Here is an 18656-nt window from a genome sequence, read left to right as displayed (position 1 = left end):
TGCCCTTTCTCATTCTTTGTGCATAGCTCCACTGAACAATGATCATTGCCCTGAATTTGCACTTAGTCCCCAAGGAAAATTGCAGCAGTTGGTTCTTTTTCTAGGCCTCTGTTTTGGGTGCTGACCTCCAGTGTTTCTCCTATTCCATGGAAGTGTTGTAATCAGTTTTTTACATTTAGCCTACTACTTTATGCTCAATAAAATGTGACTCCTAAATTCAACTCTACTATCAGATAGCTTTGCTATTCCTGTTTATAGATGGCAGAGTTTTTTGTTGTATGTTATCAAGCTGCAGTTCTCCTTTTCCCCACATAAAGTTTTGCTTGTTTTGTACATAGACTCCATGTTTCAGAATAGAAAATAATTGGCTGTTAAGGTCACACAGGGAAGATACTTAGTTTTCCCAGATTTCTGGGTGCGGCACTTCAGCCAATCACATTTATTAATTTTAAGAAGACCCCTCAGACATTTGAACTTGACCCTTTTTCCTGCCAGTAACACCTGGCAAGAGATCTAAATAAGTTCAATTGCAGATATATTCAAGATTTATTTTAGCTAAAGCCTGTTTGTAAGATGTTTGTGTGCCAAGTTATATCTGGAGTAAACTTTTACAGGCAAACACTAAATCAGGGGCAAGGGGTATGGGAAGAAGTGTAAAGGGGAGTAAAATAGAAAGGTCAACAGACCCTTAACTATAATGAAAGTGGTTACAGAGAACTCTATGGTATTAACTCAGATAATTGCCAGAGTCGTAAAATCCAGATTTTTTTGTCTGCAAGGCTCCTGGGAGCTGCTGGAGACAAAGAAAATTAATGTAATCGTTCATATATGATTCAGAATTTTGTTTCTTTTCTTCATTCTCAAAAGAGTAAAAGTGACCTACTTTCTATATGTTGTAGTTTAGTGGGGAAATTCCCCCAACTCCCAGTGTTAGTATGCTTGTTCTCTTCTTAAGCAGGTGCTAACTCCCATCTCTGCTTTACTACTGCTGGCGTAGTATGTGCTAAATGTGTTGTGACATTCTTTCCTCTCAGTTTATAGTGAAGATGGTTGTGCTTCTTCCCAAATTTCAGTTTTGTTAAGCTTCTGGGATTAATGTAGGATCTAAATTAATTTTCTGCATGTTAGTTGTCAACCACAGTAGAAGTAATTAAATAACAAACTCTCTTCTAAGATTTGTGCTTTTATATTTGATAAGTTACATGTAATGATGGTTTAAAAGAGAGGAAAAAAAGGAAAAAATGCAAAGACACCTGTATAAAAAGTCACCAGTTCTTCTTCTTGTTTATTTGTCACAATGTGTGTTTGGAACAAAATGGGAGAGAATCATTAGAAATTAACCTGAAACTCAGAGGAGAGCCAGTATCAGCTCCATTGTAAGGCTGGATTTGAACTCGAAAGATTTCAATCCAGAAGACTTCTTCCAACCTACCTTTACAAAACCCAAAGAGAACAGCCTAAAAAACCTGAGACAGGAAAATGAGGAAATTGGACTTAAGGTTACAAGTCAAGCCTGTCTCCATTTACTGTACATCACTACAGAAGTATGCTAGAGAGAGTATGGAATGAATCCTAGTTTTGATCCTGCCCTCCAAGAAGAGCCAATGTTTAGTTTCCTGGATCTAGTTCTATATAGAGGAAAAGGAGAGAAATTTAATGAGTTTATATTCTCCCATCACAGTGCTGAACTCATTCATGATTGAGGAGATTCTTCAAATTTTTAAGTTCTTTTCCCACTATATTGTTTCCAACATGGATGAAGAGAGACAGAAACATGTTAATCCTCTTTTGCTCAAATAGAAATTGCAGACCAAAAAGAGATGCTGGGATGTATGATGGACAGTGTTGTAGTTACTTTTCCTAAGAGAAGTTGCTACACAATGTGATCGTCAGATGTACACAACAAGCAAAACAAAATAATATTTCTCACTAAATGAAATGTATCCTTTAAAACTGTTTGCAGGGAAAGATTTGAAAAATAAGCATGGTTCTGTTTAGCCATGTTTTAATTATTTATTTATTTGAAGTAAGCAGTTTCTTCCAGCTATGGACGTTAGACCAGTTAGCAAGAAGACTTCTTCATATATTTTTGTTTTACTTTTGTGATCCAAGTGTTAGGAGTTGGGAGTTTGGATCCAAAGGGAAAGGATTTACGTATGCAGGACACGTTGTTCGAGGAGCTAATACTTACAGTAAACAGAGGTTGCTTAACTGTTGAGTAATGCTACAATAGTTATTTCCAATATTTTGCAAGAAACAATGTTCATGCAATGTTTTACCACTAGCAATTTGTTAGTGGTTTTAATTTAATGCCAAACAAATCTCTAAGGGCTGTAATTTTAAAAACGTGGAGTATCACACGTTGGGAACTATATCCTCTTTCTACTTTTGTAAGGTAAGACATACATGAAAGAGAAACAATTTCTTTTCTCCTGTTAATAGTACTTTAAACCTAAATAGTGTAAAAATACTCTTGTGACATCACAAATAGTAAATTATATCCATTGAAAGGGGATATATGTGCATGCAACTTCCATTACAGGTAGAAAAAAAAGTCTTTAAAAATTGCTTAAGGAAAGTCTTTCTACAACAGATTGCTTCAGGAAGACAGATACAGTCTGAAGGGGCCTTATTTGCCTTCTGTTTTTGGAGCAGTGATGTGTTTACATTATAGTAAGGTCAAACCTGGCAGTACTACATGTCTATACCTAAGCGAGAAGTACTTTTAATCTTAATTCTTTGTACAATATATTTCATTTATTGTGATGAATATATGAATGGAAACAGATTTAAAGTGACTGAAAATAAATTATTTGTAAAGCATCTGTCATGGTTTAACACCAGCCAGCAACTAAGCACCACGCAACCACTCACTCACTCCTCCCCTCCCCGCCTCCGTGGGATGGGGAGGAGAATCAAAACCAAGGAAAACTCATGGGTTGAGAAAAGAACAGTTTAATAATTGAATTAAAAAAAAAAAGTAATAATAATAGTAATGAAAAGGAAGATAACAAAAAGAGTGAAATATAACCCAAGAAAGGCGAGTGATGCACAATGCAATTGCTCACCACCCGCTGACTGATGCTCACCCAGTCCCCGAGTGGCAATCTGCCCCTTCTGGCCAACTTCCCCCAGTTTTGTATGCTGACCATGACGTCATATGGTCTGGAATATCCCTTTGGTCAGTTGGGGTCATCTGTCCTCGCTGTGTCCCCCTCCCAACTTTTTGTGCACCCCCAGCCTACCAACTGGCAGGGTGGTATGAGAAGCAGAAAAGGCCTTAACTCTGTGTAAGCGCTGCTCAGCAATAACTAAAACATCCCTGAATTATCAACACTGTTTCCAGCATAAATCCAAAACGTAGCCCAGTACTACCTGCTATGAAAAAAGTTAACTCTACCCCAGTCAAAACCAGCACAGCATCCCTGGATCTCTCTCACTCCAGATCCTATAAATATTCATAATACTTGTCGACTTAGCATATTTCACTGTAGCTTTGCATTGTTGCTAGTTTTCCTTTGTGCTGGAAATAGGTGGCCATTTCCTAGTGGAGATCAGCTTTAGTAAACACTCCTACTAATGCAATGCTCATCAAGTTCTTCTGTTTGAGATAGACACATGTTCTTATTTTACAGATGGAGAACTAAGGGATAAGGCGGATGGATGGTCTTTGACATGTCTTACTGTGGTTAAGTGGCAGAGAGAAACTAGAGGGTTTTTCTCCTATGCTTTTGCTTTCTCCACTGCTGTGCTATTTATGTCGGTATGCATGCCTATATATATATATGTGTATGCACATATTTAGATGTCTATATTGAAGGGAGACATAGACTTGAGGCAGACTTTATTAAAATCTGCTTTTCTTTAATCAGACTTTTGAGTCCAAAATACTGGAGACTAAGCATGGATGTTTTGAAGGGAAATTAGGACTTTTCCAACTTTTCTGCCACCAGTTTCATAACAGTTTCTTTGCTGGTGCAATCCTATCATTACCACTTTCTTTAAAAACAACATAAGATCATCTTGGCCTGAAGTAAGTAAATTCATGTGTATTTATTTATGTGGTGTAATACTGTGCATACCTAAATACATACATAGGTATCTTCACAAACACATCTACATTGCATTAGCTGTCATCAGTTTTCAGGCAGTTCCAAACTGATTGGTCTTTGGTTGCTTCATTTTGTTAAGGCAGTCTGAATAAAACTTTAGGTGGCCCTTGGGAGAGTTTGCCTCCAGTTTGGACTTCCAATTTAAGATATGAGACATATCAACCTGGTTATTATTTACATTGAACTCACACCCAATTAGCATCCACTTGTGAAAATAACTATAAAAGTAGGTCTCTTCATAATTTCCATTCTCTGTTCTCTAACCCTTAAACTCATTGATAAGTAGGAGCAGAACCTGTATCAGACAGTCTGTGTGGCTACATCTGTGCCTTTTAATGCAGAAACTCAGGAACTATTTAGGTACTTGTGCTATTGTCTCCCTCTAGAGCTTGCTTTGCAGACAATATGTGCCTTTAAAATACTACATATCTGATGTTCCTTTGTGAGACATCCACAGGAGAAGACTGGCTTTCCATTCAGATGTTGAGATACACATGGTGGTACATGGAAAAACACCAAGAATGGTTTGCCAGGCTCCTCATGATATTTTTGATGGGATGCTAGCTTGTTAGCTTAAAGGCAAAGTATGCTGCCTTGTCTTGTCATGCAGAGTAAGAGCACAGTACTAATACAATCACGTGAAGGAAAGAAGCCTGTGTGAGAAACCTGTGCCTTTATCTCTAGCAAGAGAGGCAGGTAAATTGTGATGAAGTTGCTGGCAAAGACTGTGCTTTGGAGTGGAAAAGTGAGCATAGAGTTATCTGGCAAATGATTGTGAGGAGGGGATGAAGACTAGCCAAGCAGGACAGGTTCCATCTACCCAAATGCACATCAGGGGTGTGAGTGCTTGGGAAGATATCTGCAGCAATGCAAAACACGGTATACTCACTGTAGATGCAGAGTGGAGTATCTGTTCTTAGTTGTGAAAAATGGTCCAACATCTTTTCTTTGGTATTGTAAAAAGAGAGGCTAAATGGAAAGTAAAGGAAGATACAAAAGAAAAGAGCAGAAATTAGTGCAAAAAGGAAGATTGATGAAGAGCTAATGAGGTGGATTGAGACAAGGAAGTGGTGATGCGGAAGTGAAAATAATACTTCCGTAGAGATGATATATGAGAATGAAGGGAGTGAATTGAGAAAACTAGAACGTAATTCCATTACTGTGGAACTGAATAGCATGCAAGGAAAAATGAGGGAAAAGCCTGGGGGAGAGCAGATAAAAGAAAGGTTGCATTAGGGTGGTGTGTCACTGGGGAAATGATTTTAAGACTGATTCACACATTTTCTCCAGCGTGTTTCACTGCTTATTGCCCTTCAGAACTGATAACTTTCTGATGATTGGCAGTCAGAATATTTTGTTCCATGAAGGAAAAATTTGCCAATGGGATTTCCTGGACCTGGTTTTTGTGCCGTTATTTGTCATTAACCAGGTCTTCTTCCTACTGCCTTTAAGAACTGATGTAATGCTGGTTTACACAGCACCTCCTAAAGGAACACTCAACATGAGCAAGCTATACAAGTATTCTACAGAGTTTGCCAACACCCGAGGGCAGGAACACTTTGGTGTTTTTGAACACTTTGGTTCTAATTTAGGACTAACTGGAACATACCTCATCTCCACAGTTTAATTTTCTTTAGAAAAGAACGTTGGTTTCATAAATGAAATAGAAGGATAATCATTAAGAGCCATCTGTGGGCCTCTTCAATAAACAGAAGCATGAGATAACCCAAGGAGCTCTCACACAGCATTACATTGAAACTTCGTGTCAGGGGAGTTTGCAATGCTTGGAGATTGTTTAGAAGTAAGAAAGCAGAAACCATTCCAACTAAAAATCATTGTCTTCACTCCAGCAGATATTATGAATAGGTCTGTTGATACTGCATTCCTAGAATCCATGAACAGTAGCAATAAAGTGTCCATATTTGCATTTCTAAGCACGAAGAACTTCCTCTAGAGGAGTAGAGGTACATTCAGTAGTGAAGCTTTTTCAATGTCCACTTGATACACCCATAATTTTTCACCAGTGAACATTGCTTGGGCCAGTACAGCTGTGAAATATACATAGAAAAACTAGTCAGGAAAGAGAAATACTTACTGAGCAGAAATAACAAATTTTGGGGTCCGAATTCTCAAAGATACTTATCTCCCATGTGAAGGGCTGGTAGGAAGTGATATTGTTTTACATTTAATTGCATATGAACTGGTTAAAATTCAAATTTAGATATTGAGGATACATATAAACATTCTACCATATAATGATAAAACAAATTTACTTGGCATGTAGGCAATGATTAGTGGTAAAATTACTTTAAAAAGAGCTGGTCGCCTGGTTTTCCTGCGCTGTATGTAAGGTTAAAAAAACCTCTAAAATGGAACCATTTTGCTGTTGAAAATAGGTGACCTTCCCTTTTCTTTTTCTGAAGGTAAGTGTATACGAATAAGATAAGCTAGAATGTCAACTTGCAATATGTCAGCTATGGCATGATGGTTGTCCATATGTAGGCTGTTACCCAGCAGTAAAAGCAGGCTAAATGAAAAGTAACTTCTCCTTGATGAAAAGTGGAAGAAGCTACCTTATGTTCACAGCAGGAGTAGCTGATGTACTATATAATCACTGCTGTGTTTTACCCCTTGCTCTCTGGAATACTGTAAGAGGGGAGAAAGTATGGAGAGCCTTGAAATTCAGAGACAATTATTCTTCCCAAGTTTTATATGGTTCTCAGGATGGTGAGTAATGGGTTGCTGTTCTGCACAGCAGCACAGCTGTACAGCTACTGGATTTGCTTCAACAAAACATCAACTTTTCAGAGAAAATTGGCTGCAGGAAGATAACAGATGTACAAAAGAAAATAGGGAAAGGATAACTCTTAACATCTTTTTATTTTGTTTACTAGAAATTTTTAAAGGGAGAAGAAGCCCAAGCGTTATGGCAAGTGGCTATTTTTGCCCTTATAAACTAATTTTATCATACCCATTTGTTGATATTATTGCACTACAGATAAGAGTGCTGTTGCATCTTGGCTAGTTCATGTTCAACCTTCCTCTTCCAAGCACTTGTGTCTTCGGTACTATTTAAATGGCAACAGAAGCTGGCAAGAATCTATGGCTACACTGCTTGTTCTTTTAAAGAATGAAAAAACTCTGGTTAACTCTTCTCTTTGTTCTGTCTATTGTTTCAGTTTCTTTGCAGTGACAATTGCAGACATTTTGCTGGAGAGAATTATGGTTTAGTCTCTATGAAGTTTATTTCTGTTTGCTAACAAACTACTCTTTTTGGTTTTTTTGTATTCGTTGTATTATGGTAGCAGTCATGGACACTAATTCCCAAACATGGGCTTGTAATTCCTGCTTGGGGTTTTAATCACAGAAATATAAAAGGCACAGGAACTAGGAATTTTGACACAATCCCAGAAATGTTAGAGAGGTCATGGTGCCCTTTCAAGTGACGCTGTGACTGGAAATGTTTGGGACTTAAAGTCCCAGTAAACCTGTTGTCCTCACCATAGGACCTCTTTGTGGGCACCATACAAACATAACAAAAAGCTGTCTCCTGTCCTGGAAAGCTCTTTTAGCAGCAACTGTCCACAATAAATCTCAAAAGGTTGCTTTCTGTTAACAATCCATTGGAGCTTTTGCTGAAGCAAACGTTGAACACCAGCAGCATTGAATCCCGCCTCCGACCTGCGTGTTCTCTTGAGTGTTTACTGGAGGAGTGGCTGTGTTGCTACCACTACGTCCTGTCTCTGACAGTGTCATAAAGGTCTGTGTCTGCAGAGGCATGTGAGGGCAGAGAAGCAAGCAGTGATACTTGCTGAGAATATTTTCCCAGTCAACAATTTGCAGGTTGGAGACTTCCTGAACCAGAGAGAATGATGCAATATTGAGGTGTCTTTTTCTCAGTGGATTCCTCTTCCATAAACTTGTCTAGTTTTCTGTTGAACCCATGTCAGCTACACCTGGGGCAGAGTGTTCCACTGCATAATTGCGTATTATGGCAAACCTGCCTAATTTTGCTTGTTTTGAGGCTGGCACCGGCTAGTTTCAAGGATAACTCCATTTGTTAGGACAAGCAGTAGTTTCTTGGGATGGCTCCAGGTAAAAGATATAACCAAAGACTCACTTGTACGACAGTAAAAAAGTGCTGAATGTTAAGATAATGTAGGTACCAATGTCTTTTTAATACGTATTTTAATAATGAAGAGCTTCAGTCAGTGATTGATAACCAACATACTGATGGCAGGAAAGTCACTAGTGATGGGGGGAAAAAAAAAAAAGTACTATTGTTCTGCCTAGAAGCCCCAGTGTACATAATGAGATAGTCTTCTTGCTCACAGCCTTAGGAGACAAGACAGACCAGGAGCAGAAAAGTTTGCCTATTTGTTTATGCAACATTGGATTTTTGACATCCAGTGGTTCAGGAATTACATCAGACTAGGTTTTTGCTCTGCATCATTTTTTTTTTTACAATTCACTTTTAGATAGGGTATGTCTGTATGGTTAAAAAAATTATTTTAATTAACCTATCCAGAACTCCATGCTGCTGCAGCTAAACTGCAGAACTGAACTCAGTTTATAGCAAGCAACAGTCTGTCCTCTCTGCCGAGGTCTGCCAAATAAACACACACATTAACTTGCAACAATGACCACAGTAGTCTTCATTTGCTATATCTTTTTTTAAATGTATTTTTGACCACTTGACAATTTGAATGAGCAATCGATCAGAAACAGAATGTGTACTTAAACATGCACGTATCTTGCAAATAAAGTTTTGCATGGTTTACAAACAGAAATGTGCTCTATAATTTCTCATGAATGCTTAAAATAATTATTAAACAAGTCTGTGTTTTCATGCTGGGCTGAGGTTTCCTTCCACATCTGTAGTAAATTGTCCTAAGGAACAGTGACTCAAAAGAACTGGATTGTCTTTTAGTAGCATGGTTAGGGTCGGTTGATGAGTCGTGAAAAAGATTACTGTTACAGTTGATCACAGGAAAAAAATGGTTTTATGTATTATATTTCTGCAAGTAAAATACATAAAAATTAATTTATTTAGCAAGATCTTCTGGTTTCAGTAAATCTTCTCCCATCATTTTAGCCGGCTATCTTCTGTGTCTGAAGGGATCCTATGAATGGATAGAATGCTATGAAATAGAAAAATGGTAGAAGTATATGTGCCAGAGAGTGTCACTCAGATTATATTCCAGCAGGTGATTGATGGTAGAAGTTTCTGTATTATACATATTTACTCTAGGTGACTTTTGCAGCCTGGATTTAACTTTCATGTTATCCGATATAATTTAATGAGCAAATTGGCCTTTATCTGAATACTGGATCATGTAGCACCAGTTCTTGCAGGCTTCTTTCTCCAAGTTGCATAAGTAATTGTTCTTTCTGAATTATTCCTTTAGCTTTCGTTGGGGAGTAGTAGAGGCTAGAGCTATCTTCCTGGGGATGGGGGAGACGTGTTACGCCGATAGAAATCAAGAAAATCTTCATTACAAAAGAATGCTTTTTTTCATCAACTTTCTTACAAAGTATGTATGTGTGGCAGGAGAATAACTTTTATTTCCTTACCTCACGGCAGATTGTGTATAAAATGGAAGTCCAGAGAAAGCCCAATTTGAACAGGCAGATTATACACCAGGATTTGAAGGAAATAGGGCACATTAGTGTAATGGAAGAGGGTAACCCAATATGAACCAGCCTTCTTAAAAAAGGAGAAAAATATATATTAATCTGGGATAATACTTTTTTAGGGAGAGAGAAATGAAACAAAGTAAAACCTATATTAGTCTTGCAACTATTCCAAAGAATAGTGATGGTTATAAGAAAATAGCTAGATAGTTATGGGAGTTACGTTCTGCTGTGGTATTTGTGTCCTTCTCTGGTATTTCTGCACACAGCCCCATGTAACTATGGCCAGTGAAGTCAGCTTTTTGTAAAACACCTCTAAAAAGAAAATGTTCTGGTTCCGGCTGCATATGTCAGTTCTCATCCTAGTGCTGCCTTTCTGATTTCTGACTTGCATAGTAAACAGGCATTGACCAAATAATTGGTCAGAGAGGAATAGTGTAAACCTGAATTTCTATTTTGAGTTAGACACGTAAGGAAGAAATATCTGATCTATAATATAATTTGAAAACTGAAACTATACTTATGCAATAGTTAAGTATTCTATGCATATCTGATTTGCTTTTTATTGATAATCTATATCTGGTGTGGCCATTATTTCTGTGAAAAACTGCTCACTTTTCTTCAAGCATTTCTCCCTGTGCTGTTTTACCATCTGTTGATGAATATAAGTAAATATTGTTATTGTAAAGATACTCTCCAGTCTGGCCTGTAACGTGTGATCCAAATTAAATCTTGGCTCTCTGAGGAACTGGTGATTTTTAGTGGTTCTGAGTATGTGTGACTGAGAGTGTGTATAAAAACCACAAACCACCAAGGTCATTTTTGTTTATTTATTTATTTATTTATTTATTTGCTTTGGAGACCCTGCCTCTACATGGGGAGGGGGTGCTAGGAATCTGGGTGCATGAGGTAAGTGTATGGAAGTTCTGCTTACATATGGAGTGAATTAGGAAAGGCTGAGAGAGAAATATATTACATTTTCCAGTGTCCATCATTATGAAAGTGGATTAAGTGTTAAGCAGCTGCCAACTTTACATGCTGAGCAGAATACTGACAGTAAGCTTGTCATCTTTAAGTTGCTCATTTTACCAATATGTTTCTCTTTGGTCTTGATGGGGGGAAAAACTTAGGCAATCTCAAATATATTAAGTATTGAAGCACACCAAGTTAGAATTGTTTAAATGGAAAATTTAGCCACATTAATAGTGCATCATCTTTTTTCTATTAAGGAAAAAATAATGGCAAAGGTTACAAGACAAAACTTAAATATAACCAAGTTAAATAAAGACAGAGTGGCCCCATGATAGGAAAAGAATTAGCCCAAGACAGCTTGAGAGGAAACAAACCCACGGCAGATCTATTTTCTGTATCTGTAAATAAATACAAAATGAAAAACTGAAAATTGACCTGAGAGGCTCTCCTTGGTTTTGGAGGAGAGAATTCACTGGAAATGTCAGAATAACATCAGGGATATGTCAGGTGTAAGTGAAAAAAGAACCAAGTTCTTAAATAGTAATCAGAAAAATAATTAAAATAACATCAGCAGTGTGTGGAATGATGTTATTTTGTGTTAAAGTTGCCTACATGATATAATTCTCAGTCAGTAAAGGAAAACAGGGGAAGATCTTCTTTCTTTTCTGCATTATTTTACAACATGAAATTAGACAATTTTTCCAGATGTCTCTGTTATGTATCCAGCTGAGCAAGCCAAAAGGGTATTCTGCTGTTTCATTGAATAGAGTTCTTTGTAAATTAAACACAATACTTTTATAAAGCATTTGGCTAAGCAGTTACCTGAACTGATGTAGACAAAGCAGATGAAAAATACTCAAAATTAATATCATGTGTTTTCGCTTGTGCTAAGAAATATTTTCTTCACTGAAATATGAAATGTTAGCGTGAACTGAAATGAAATCTTAAGAATAGGGCAACATCTAGGACTTTATTTCTGAAGTTATAGAAAGCAAAATGAGTGCAAAACATATTCTGTGAATCAATCATATAATTCCAATATGAATAATGAAACAAATTTCAAAGATATTACTAGAGGGCGAACAAAGCAGTTCCCAACTGATGAAAATGAAGTTGCACAATTTGAAGCAACACTGAATAAGGAATCAGATTGGAAACCCTGTGATCAGAGAAATATTCAGAAGTTCTGCTCAAGTGTATCATAAAGACAGGCCTGAATCAATGAAGTTTGTACTCTTATCCAAACTACCCCAAAATTCTGAGGTATGTACCATTCATGTTGTTAGTGTATCATTCCGATAACTTCCGTGATTCAAATTGCTGCATAATGAATACTCCTGGCTTCTACTAGGAATTCTATGTCCCCTCTTCTGGACAGCAGAAACAATTTCAACTGTATACCCTGTACACTGGCATAAAAGAAATACTTTGATTTATTCTCTCAGTTCCAAAATTTAACTCAAAGTGCTAAAATAAAAGTGTTTCCACTAAATATAAACCAGGTTTTCCACTAGCTCTTTTATGCTTTTGATTTCTCAATATTTCTTAGTATTTCTCTTGATTTGGCAGGTACGCCTGTTTATACAGGCGCTGACCATGGTTACCTTCCATTGGTTTTGCTTTTGCAGGAGGTAATCAGAACTTTGTAGAATCAGTTTTTTCAATTCCTAGAGTTCTTTTAATTAAAGGACAGATGAAGAGAGACAGAAAAATTTAATTTTTCTTAAAAATACATTTTTAAAGTGTATCTGCATAACGGCAACATTCTTCATTGAGGCTTTTTTTGAAAAAAAAAACCCCAAAACAAAACCAAACAAACCAAACCCCCAAAATAAAAAAAAACCCTGGTCTTAATCTGCAGAAGTCCTTCTATAAAAAGCATCACTCTAAGATCTAGTAGTCTAAACTTGCTAATATAAGATAGTTCCAGTTTAGAAATACAAAGCTGTGAGGTTCAGCTTTGGATTGTTTCCTGAATCATTGCTGTGAGCTCCAAAATAGCTAGCATTTGATGTTTCTAGTTTTGGCTTTATCTGAAGCATTTTGTTGTAAGAATTACACAGGAAAAGTACAATTCTTCTAATAACACAAAAACTTTCAGAACTGATTTTGCTTAAAAGTAAGTAAAAATTACTGTGGACTGAAATGCAATATGGAAAGTGTTAGCACAAGCACAATTTGTTTTAGTACTACAATTAGAACAAGTCTGCAGCCTTCATATACCCAAATTGACATCAGTCTGGAATGACTTTTCCAGAAAGAATAGTACGGCGCAGAAAAGAGTAATATGTGTAGGCATCCTCACCAGTGGCATGCCCAACAATGAAACGTGTGGTTTGGTTGTTCAGTGGTTAAAAAAGAAACTGCTATAGACATGAGTGTACTTCCCTACATCCATCCAGGAGGCTGGACACTATGCAAAAATGGATAGTTTAAATGTGTGGCTGGGGTCTATCTTTAAGATAGTTCTATCTGACACTATGGTATGAAATGATCTCATGATTTGTAAATAGTTTGCCCAGGTTAGTTATAATCATGAAAGTCAGGAATATTTTAAATCACCCTGATTATACAGAAAGATTCTAGTCTTTGCGTGTATACACATGATATACATAATTAGAGCAATGTGCTTCATTCAAACCAACTGCAATTATGAAATTACTCTTGCCCATTAAACTGTACAGGAGGCTGTGATTACATCCTTTTTATTTTTAATATGAGTTCCCTGCAATTCCCAAGCTCTCAAATGTTTCAAACCAGCTGTAGCAGTAGGACTTTTAATTATACTGTTGTTTAGTGAGTGACATATAGCTTCTCAGTCTGAATTAGCCCTGGACAAACAGATAAGAGTAATGTGAACTAAAAAACTAAATGCAGAACAGCTGTGGACAGAAATGAATGCTTTGATTGAAAACACTCTCCTGGTAATTTTCTTGCATGTTGCTATGGTACAAAAAAATATGATTTTATTACAGGTTTTCTAAAGTGACAGGTGTCCTTTAGAGTAGCTTTCCTGTGCTTTTACCTTTAATTTTGAAAACCAAGTTGTTAATTTGTAATTTACTTCTATATAGTGAAAAAGGCAGCACATTATTGTTCCTGCGGTGACTACTCCCCATTCCCAATAAAAATGCATCTGGACAAAACCTTTTCTGGGGAAGGGTCTAGCCTGCATTGGTTATGATTTGTGGTGATTTAGAGGTCATTAAGCAGCTTCCTGTTGTTGAAAAAATAAACATAAAATTGTTGAACTAGCTGAGACATTCATGAAAGGTGTATATTTGATGAATTGTATTTCTCTTTTCTTTTGAATTTGGAAAATATACACAACTTTAATTTTGAAATAAGCTGTGCCTTTATGAGTATGCAGATTCCCTTAATTGCACATTAAATATTTTATGTACTTTTACTTAGGGTAGAGAATGTTATTGGTTATTAGTATCATACACATAGGTGATCTGAGCCTTATTTCCATCACAGTGTCAGTTCTCAGTGACATGGGAATTTTTAGAAAGTAGACGGGAAAAGTAAACAGGAAAAGTATAACACAGTTGTCAAAGCAAGACCATCTTAAAAATTGGTCTTTGCAAATGACATTTCTAACTGCACAGGTGTATTTGGTTTGTTAACTATGTGTCATCAATAGCTCAGAATTCAACAGATCCTAGTTTTGGTGCTTCTCAGCTCAGTAGCGCTTTATGTAACCATACAGCTTCTTTGAAACAAACAACAACTTGGGGCAAGAATCCAGGACAGTTGCAAAAGCATAGATATTTTTTTTTTGGTCTTGAAGTAGTCATGTCATTGCTGAGCATGACTTTTCATAACTGGCTGAGTTTCTAAATTCACATTCTATCTACTAACTTTGTCTCTCTTTCATACTCAGGATTTAACTAATTGTTCAAATAGACCTCACAAATCTCTGTTGGCCTCCATAGGAAACCACTGAACATGAGCTGAAATTCAAAGATTTATTTTTAATGTCAGCATTTCTCAGGAAATGATCTTCATATCATTTAGCCCAAGCTCCTATACAATAGAGGTTACATTATTTAAACCACTTATTCATGGACCGAGCCAAATAATTAGATTTTATTAGATTTTGTATTTCAGAAAGGCATCCAGTCTTGATTTAAGAATATGAAGAGGTGAGGAATCCATGACAAGGTAGTTTGCTCTCACAGTCAGTGTCCTCTGCATCTCTACAGGCATTGTCTGAACCACCTTCTGCTTGTGCTATGTGTTCCAACACTTGCTCCAGACTTGGTGTGATTAGAGACATGCCTCTGCAGAGCTGGCTGACAGAAACTGTGGCAACATTAGACAGAAAACCTCAAGTTGCTTGGATGAGGTAGGTCACTTGTTTCAACTCAAAGCCTCCTAAGGACTTCCTTTCCTTCAAAAGAGGCCTGGGGGTGTGTACCAAACTCTCCCTGAACAGTGGAGGGTGAGAGGTTCCTCCTGGAGCAGTTCAGTCCAAAAAATCTAACCAAGATGCATTGAGTCTCTCTTGTGCTGTAGGAACCTGTCTCTCTTAACCAGTTACAGAAGGTGACACAAATAGCTAACTCAGATACTTGGGTTGGGAATACTTGTAAAATACCCAGAGCAGTTGGTCAAAGACATTCTGAATGGTGTCTTTTTTGTGCATCTCACAGAGCGTAATACCAGATGTACCTACACCAAGGTAATTTTGAAAGCTCTGACTTTGACTTAATGCTTGAACATGTAACACTGCTAGTGCTGGTTGCATAATGCACTCTTTACAGAATAGATTTCTGTAAATCTGTGTAGTTCACTTGGATCAAATGATATCACTACTCAGAGTTTCAAATCTGGATTCTTTGGCCAAATCTTCTTCAGTCCTATGAAAAGTTAGTTCAGTTTTCTAGCTGGTGTCAATTAGTAAACGTTATGTTTTCCATTAGAAAAAAAAAAAGGCTAATAGTAGTTGTCTGAACATTCCAGTCCATACAGCATGAATTGTTGCTATGGCTGACCTTTCTGTAACCTGCAGCTTCTTAGAGGTTGGTACATTTGGGTTTTTTACATAGCAAGATAAACTTCAGGAGGCTGAACTAGGGAAAGAATGGAGAATGAAGGGAAAAGCAGATTTTGAAATTGCATCTGAGCATAGACTGATTTGCTTCAGATTGCTTTCCAGTTTTCTTCTATCCTCTTTAAGGATAAATTACTTGGGATTAAAACTAGTTTGTGCAATTAAAAAGGAAAAAATATTGTTCTTTGATTTCTGTGCTGCGATAAAAGTGATACAGTTTTCTCAAAAATCAGATGTTCAACCTGAATACTTAGGGCATTTCAAGGGAATGTACAACAACTAATCTCTCACCACCAAAATTTAAACTTTATGTAATACTCATGACCAAGCCATCTGAGTGTGAGTTGAGCATCTTTACAAGCTCCTAAAAGTAGGCTACCTAAATGCTGATTTGCTAGCTCCATCTGATAAAAACTGATTCCTGTGTACTGCTTCCAGTATCCCTCACCAAAGTTAGCTTTGTTCTGGAATCTGACAGCCACTTGCTTTTTCAACTGAAGCAAAACAAAATAAACAGCGCAAAACTGTACTGAAAATGAACACTGACAAAAAAGCTCAGCTGCTGTAAGAGGAAGCAATTAGTATTTGCTGTACCTAATGGTATAGGGGTAAATCAGAAACTCTGAAGGACTTTCTTAGGAGACATCCAGAGAGTAGTGGGAGGACAGTCATCGCCTTCCCATACTTAGCCAGGATGAGGACGGCTCAGCCAGATCTTGGACATGAAATTTCCTCCCACTAATAAGAACCGACCTATTTTTAAAGCACTTAGAATGTTTTGTTAGCTATAGTAGTAATAATAATAATTCAGTTATTAATATAACTTCACTCTGTCTAGACAGATCTATATCTAGCTGAAAATGAAGAGAACAAAAAGAAGAGAAACAGATTTCTTTCTGAATTCAAACATCTCTAAGTTCCCAAAGTTTCATTGAGTTCCCACCACCCACCATGCTGAAATCACACCAGTGTACACGATGTTGACAGAACACGAAGCTTATAGCAGGTGTGCGCTGTTATTTTTTTGGATTGCACCAAGCACTCACTGTCATGTTTAGCAGCCAGGGCTCAAAGGTTGCTGTGGTTGGCTAGAGCTAATATTGAAAGCTATGATGGTTCAGCTACAGAAACTGAACTAAAATTTGGTGTGAACCAAATAGATGTATCTCCAAGTTCCTGCAGATCAGCACAACATGCCTGTCGTGTCCCACATAGAAACCTATGCCCTGGTACCTTTGCACCACAGACTGAGCAGTCACGCACCCTTTTGTCCTTCCAGTGCAAGCAACTGCTCAGTTCCTCCTGCAGCACATTCCCTCAGCTCCTTGAGACAACCAGTACCACCCACTCTTCAGCACAAGCTGCAGGTGCTCTCTCATAAACATGCGCTATATGTGCCCTTCCACCCCCAGAGAAGCTGCCCTCTTCCTTCCCCTGCCTGAGTGGCAGCTCTTCCCCCCTGGGACCAGCTACCCCAAGTCAAGCAGCTGCCCCAAACCCTTCCATAGAGCAAACAACCTTCTTCTTGCTAAGGTGGTACTTTTTCCTCCTACCACCTCAGGGTGGCTGCTCCTCAAGTGGATGAATAGGGAACGGACATTGAAGTGGGCATTCAAGTGTTTAGGTGGTAGCGCTGGTGATCAAACAGTCCCTGCTGAACATGTCTGGGTGGTGGGAGGCAGGCTGCAGGAGGCTTGCTGTGCTGTAATTACACCCATTCCTAAAGTTACGGTTAATCAAAAAAACAAAACTAGACTTTGCTGTTATATGTTACCTATAGTGGCTATGTGCAATGTGCACAATATGTGTGTGCATATGCACTAACATGAACAAGGGTTCCAAAACTGTAGCTTATAAAATGAGACAATGCTCTCATGAAAGACATACCTATGACATACACCATCAGTCTCCAGTCTGGATTGTGAGAGACCTCTGAATTGGGTCTATTGGCAAGTAGTTACAGATTTCTGACATGATGGAGCTTCTTGGTTTAACAGTTATCAAAGATAAATTATAAGTGTCCCAGAAATGTTATTCTGAAATTTTTATCCCAGACATGGACTTGTCTTGCAGTGGGAATTTGATTAGCCCCTGAATGCCAAGTGTGATTCCTCAGACTTCCCTCAAACTCTTCTCTCATTGCGCTTTTATTTCTGTTCTTACTTTTAAAAGGTACATCTCAACTTTGTTTCATGCTGTTTGCAGGTCTTTCATTTTTCTGTTACACTGTGCTGTACTTAGCATCAGGAATATCGAATGCTTCAGCTCCACCGTGAAAGTAAAGAGCATGACTGCTTTGCTGACCATTTTTCTTTTACTGGTTCCTATCCCTCCTCAGGCACAGTGCAGGTCTATGGAAATATTCGGTGGTTTTTCCATGTTTCTGGATGTTTTAAGTCTGCTTAGGACTGTGATTTAGAACTATTGTATTTCCAGCAGTGAAAAAGGAGCTCCAGAAAATGTGCCTACAGACATCCTGGCCAAGGCTGAGCCCATCAGCGATGGTGGTAGTGCCTCTGTGATAACAGATTTAAGAAGGGGAACCTGCAGTGGGGGGAAGAGATAGGAATGTGAGAGAAACTCCTGTGCAGACAGCAAGGTCAGTGAAGAAGGGGAAGAGATGCGCTGGAGGAGAGGATGCCCCTGCAGCTCGTAGTGAGACGGCAGGCTGTCCCCCCCAGCCCATGGAGGGGAGCGGGGGAGCAGATGCCCACCTGCAGCCCGGGGAGGAGCCCACGCTGGAGCAGGGGGATGCCCCCAAAGGTGGCCGTGACTCCATGGGAAAGCCTGCACTGGAGCAGTCTGTGCCTGAAGGACTGCAGCCCGCGGAGAGGACCCACACTGGAGCAGTTCGTGAATAACTGCAGCCCATGGGAAGG

At 38.2% G+C, this 18656-nt stretch overlaps 1 long non-coding RNA gene across 1 annotated transcript in view; it reads left to right on the top strand.

Moving 5' to 3' along the window:
* LOC128139968 (uncharacterized) overlaps window positions 1-18656 on the top strand; it is a 79317-nt gene that overhangs the window by 42472 nt on the left and 18189 nt on the right. The gene's annotated exons all lie outside the window — the stretch shown is intronic.

Source organism: Harpia harpyja, chromosome 3 (genome assembly GCF_026419915.1).
Source record: "Harpia harpyja isolate bHarHar1 chromosome 3, bHarHar1 primary haplotype, whole genome shotgun sequence".
Taxonomy (NCBI): domain Eukaryota; kingdom Metazoa; phylum Chordata; class Aves; order Accipitriformes; family Accipitridae; genus Harpia; species Harpia harpyja.
Note: the sequence above shows the minus strand (reverse complement) of the source record. Positions and strands in the feature narration are given on the sequence as shown.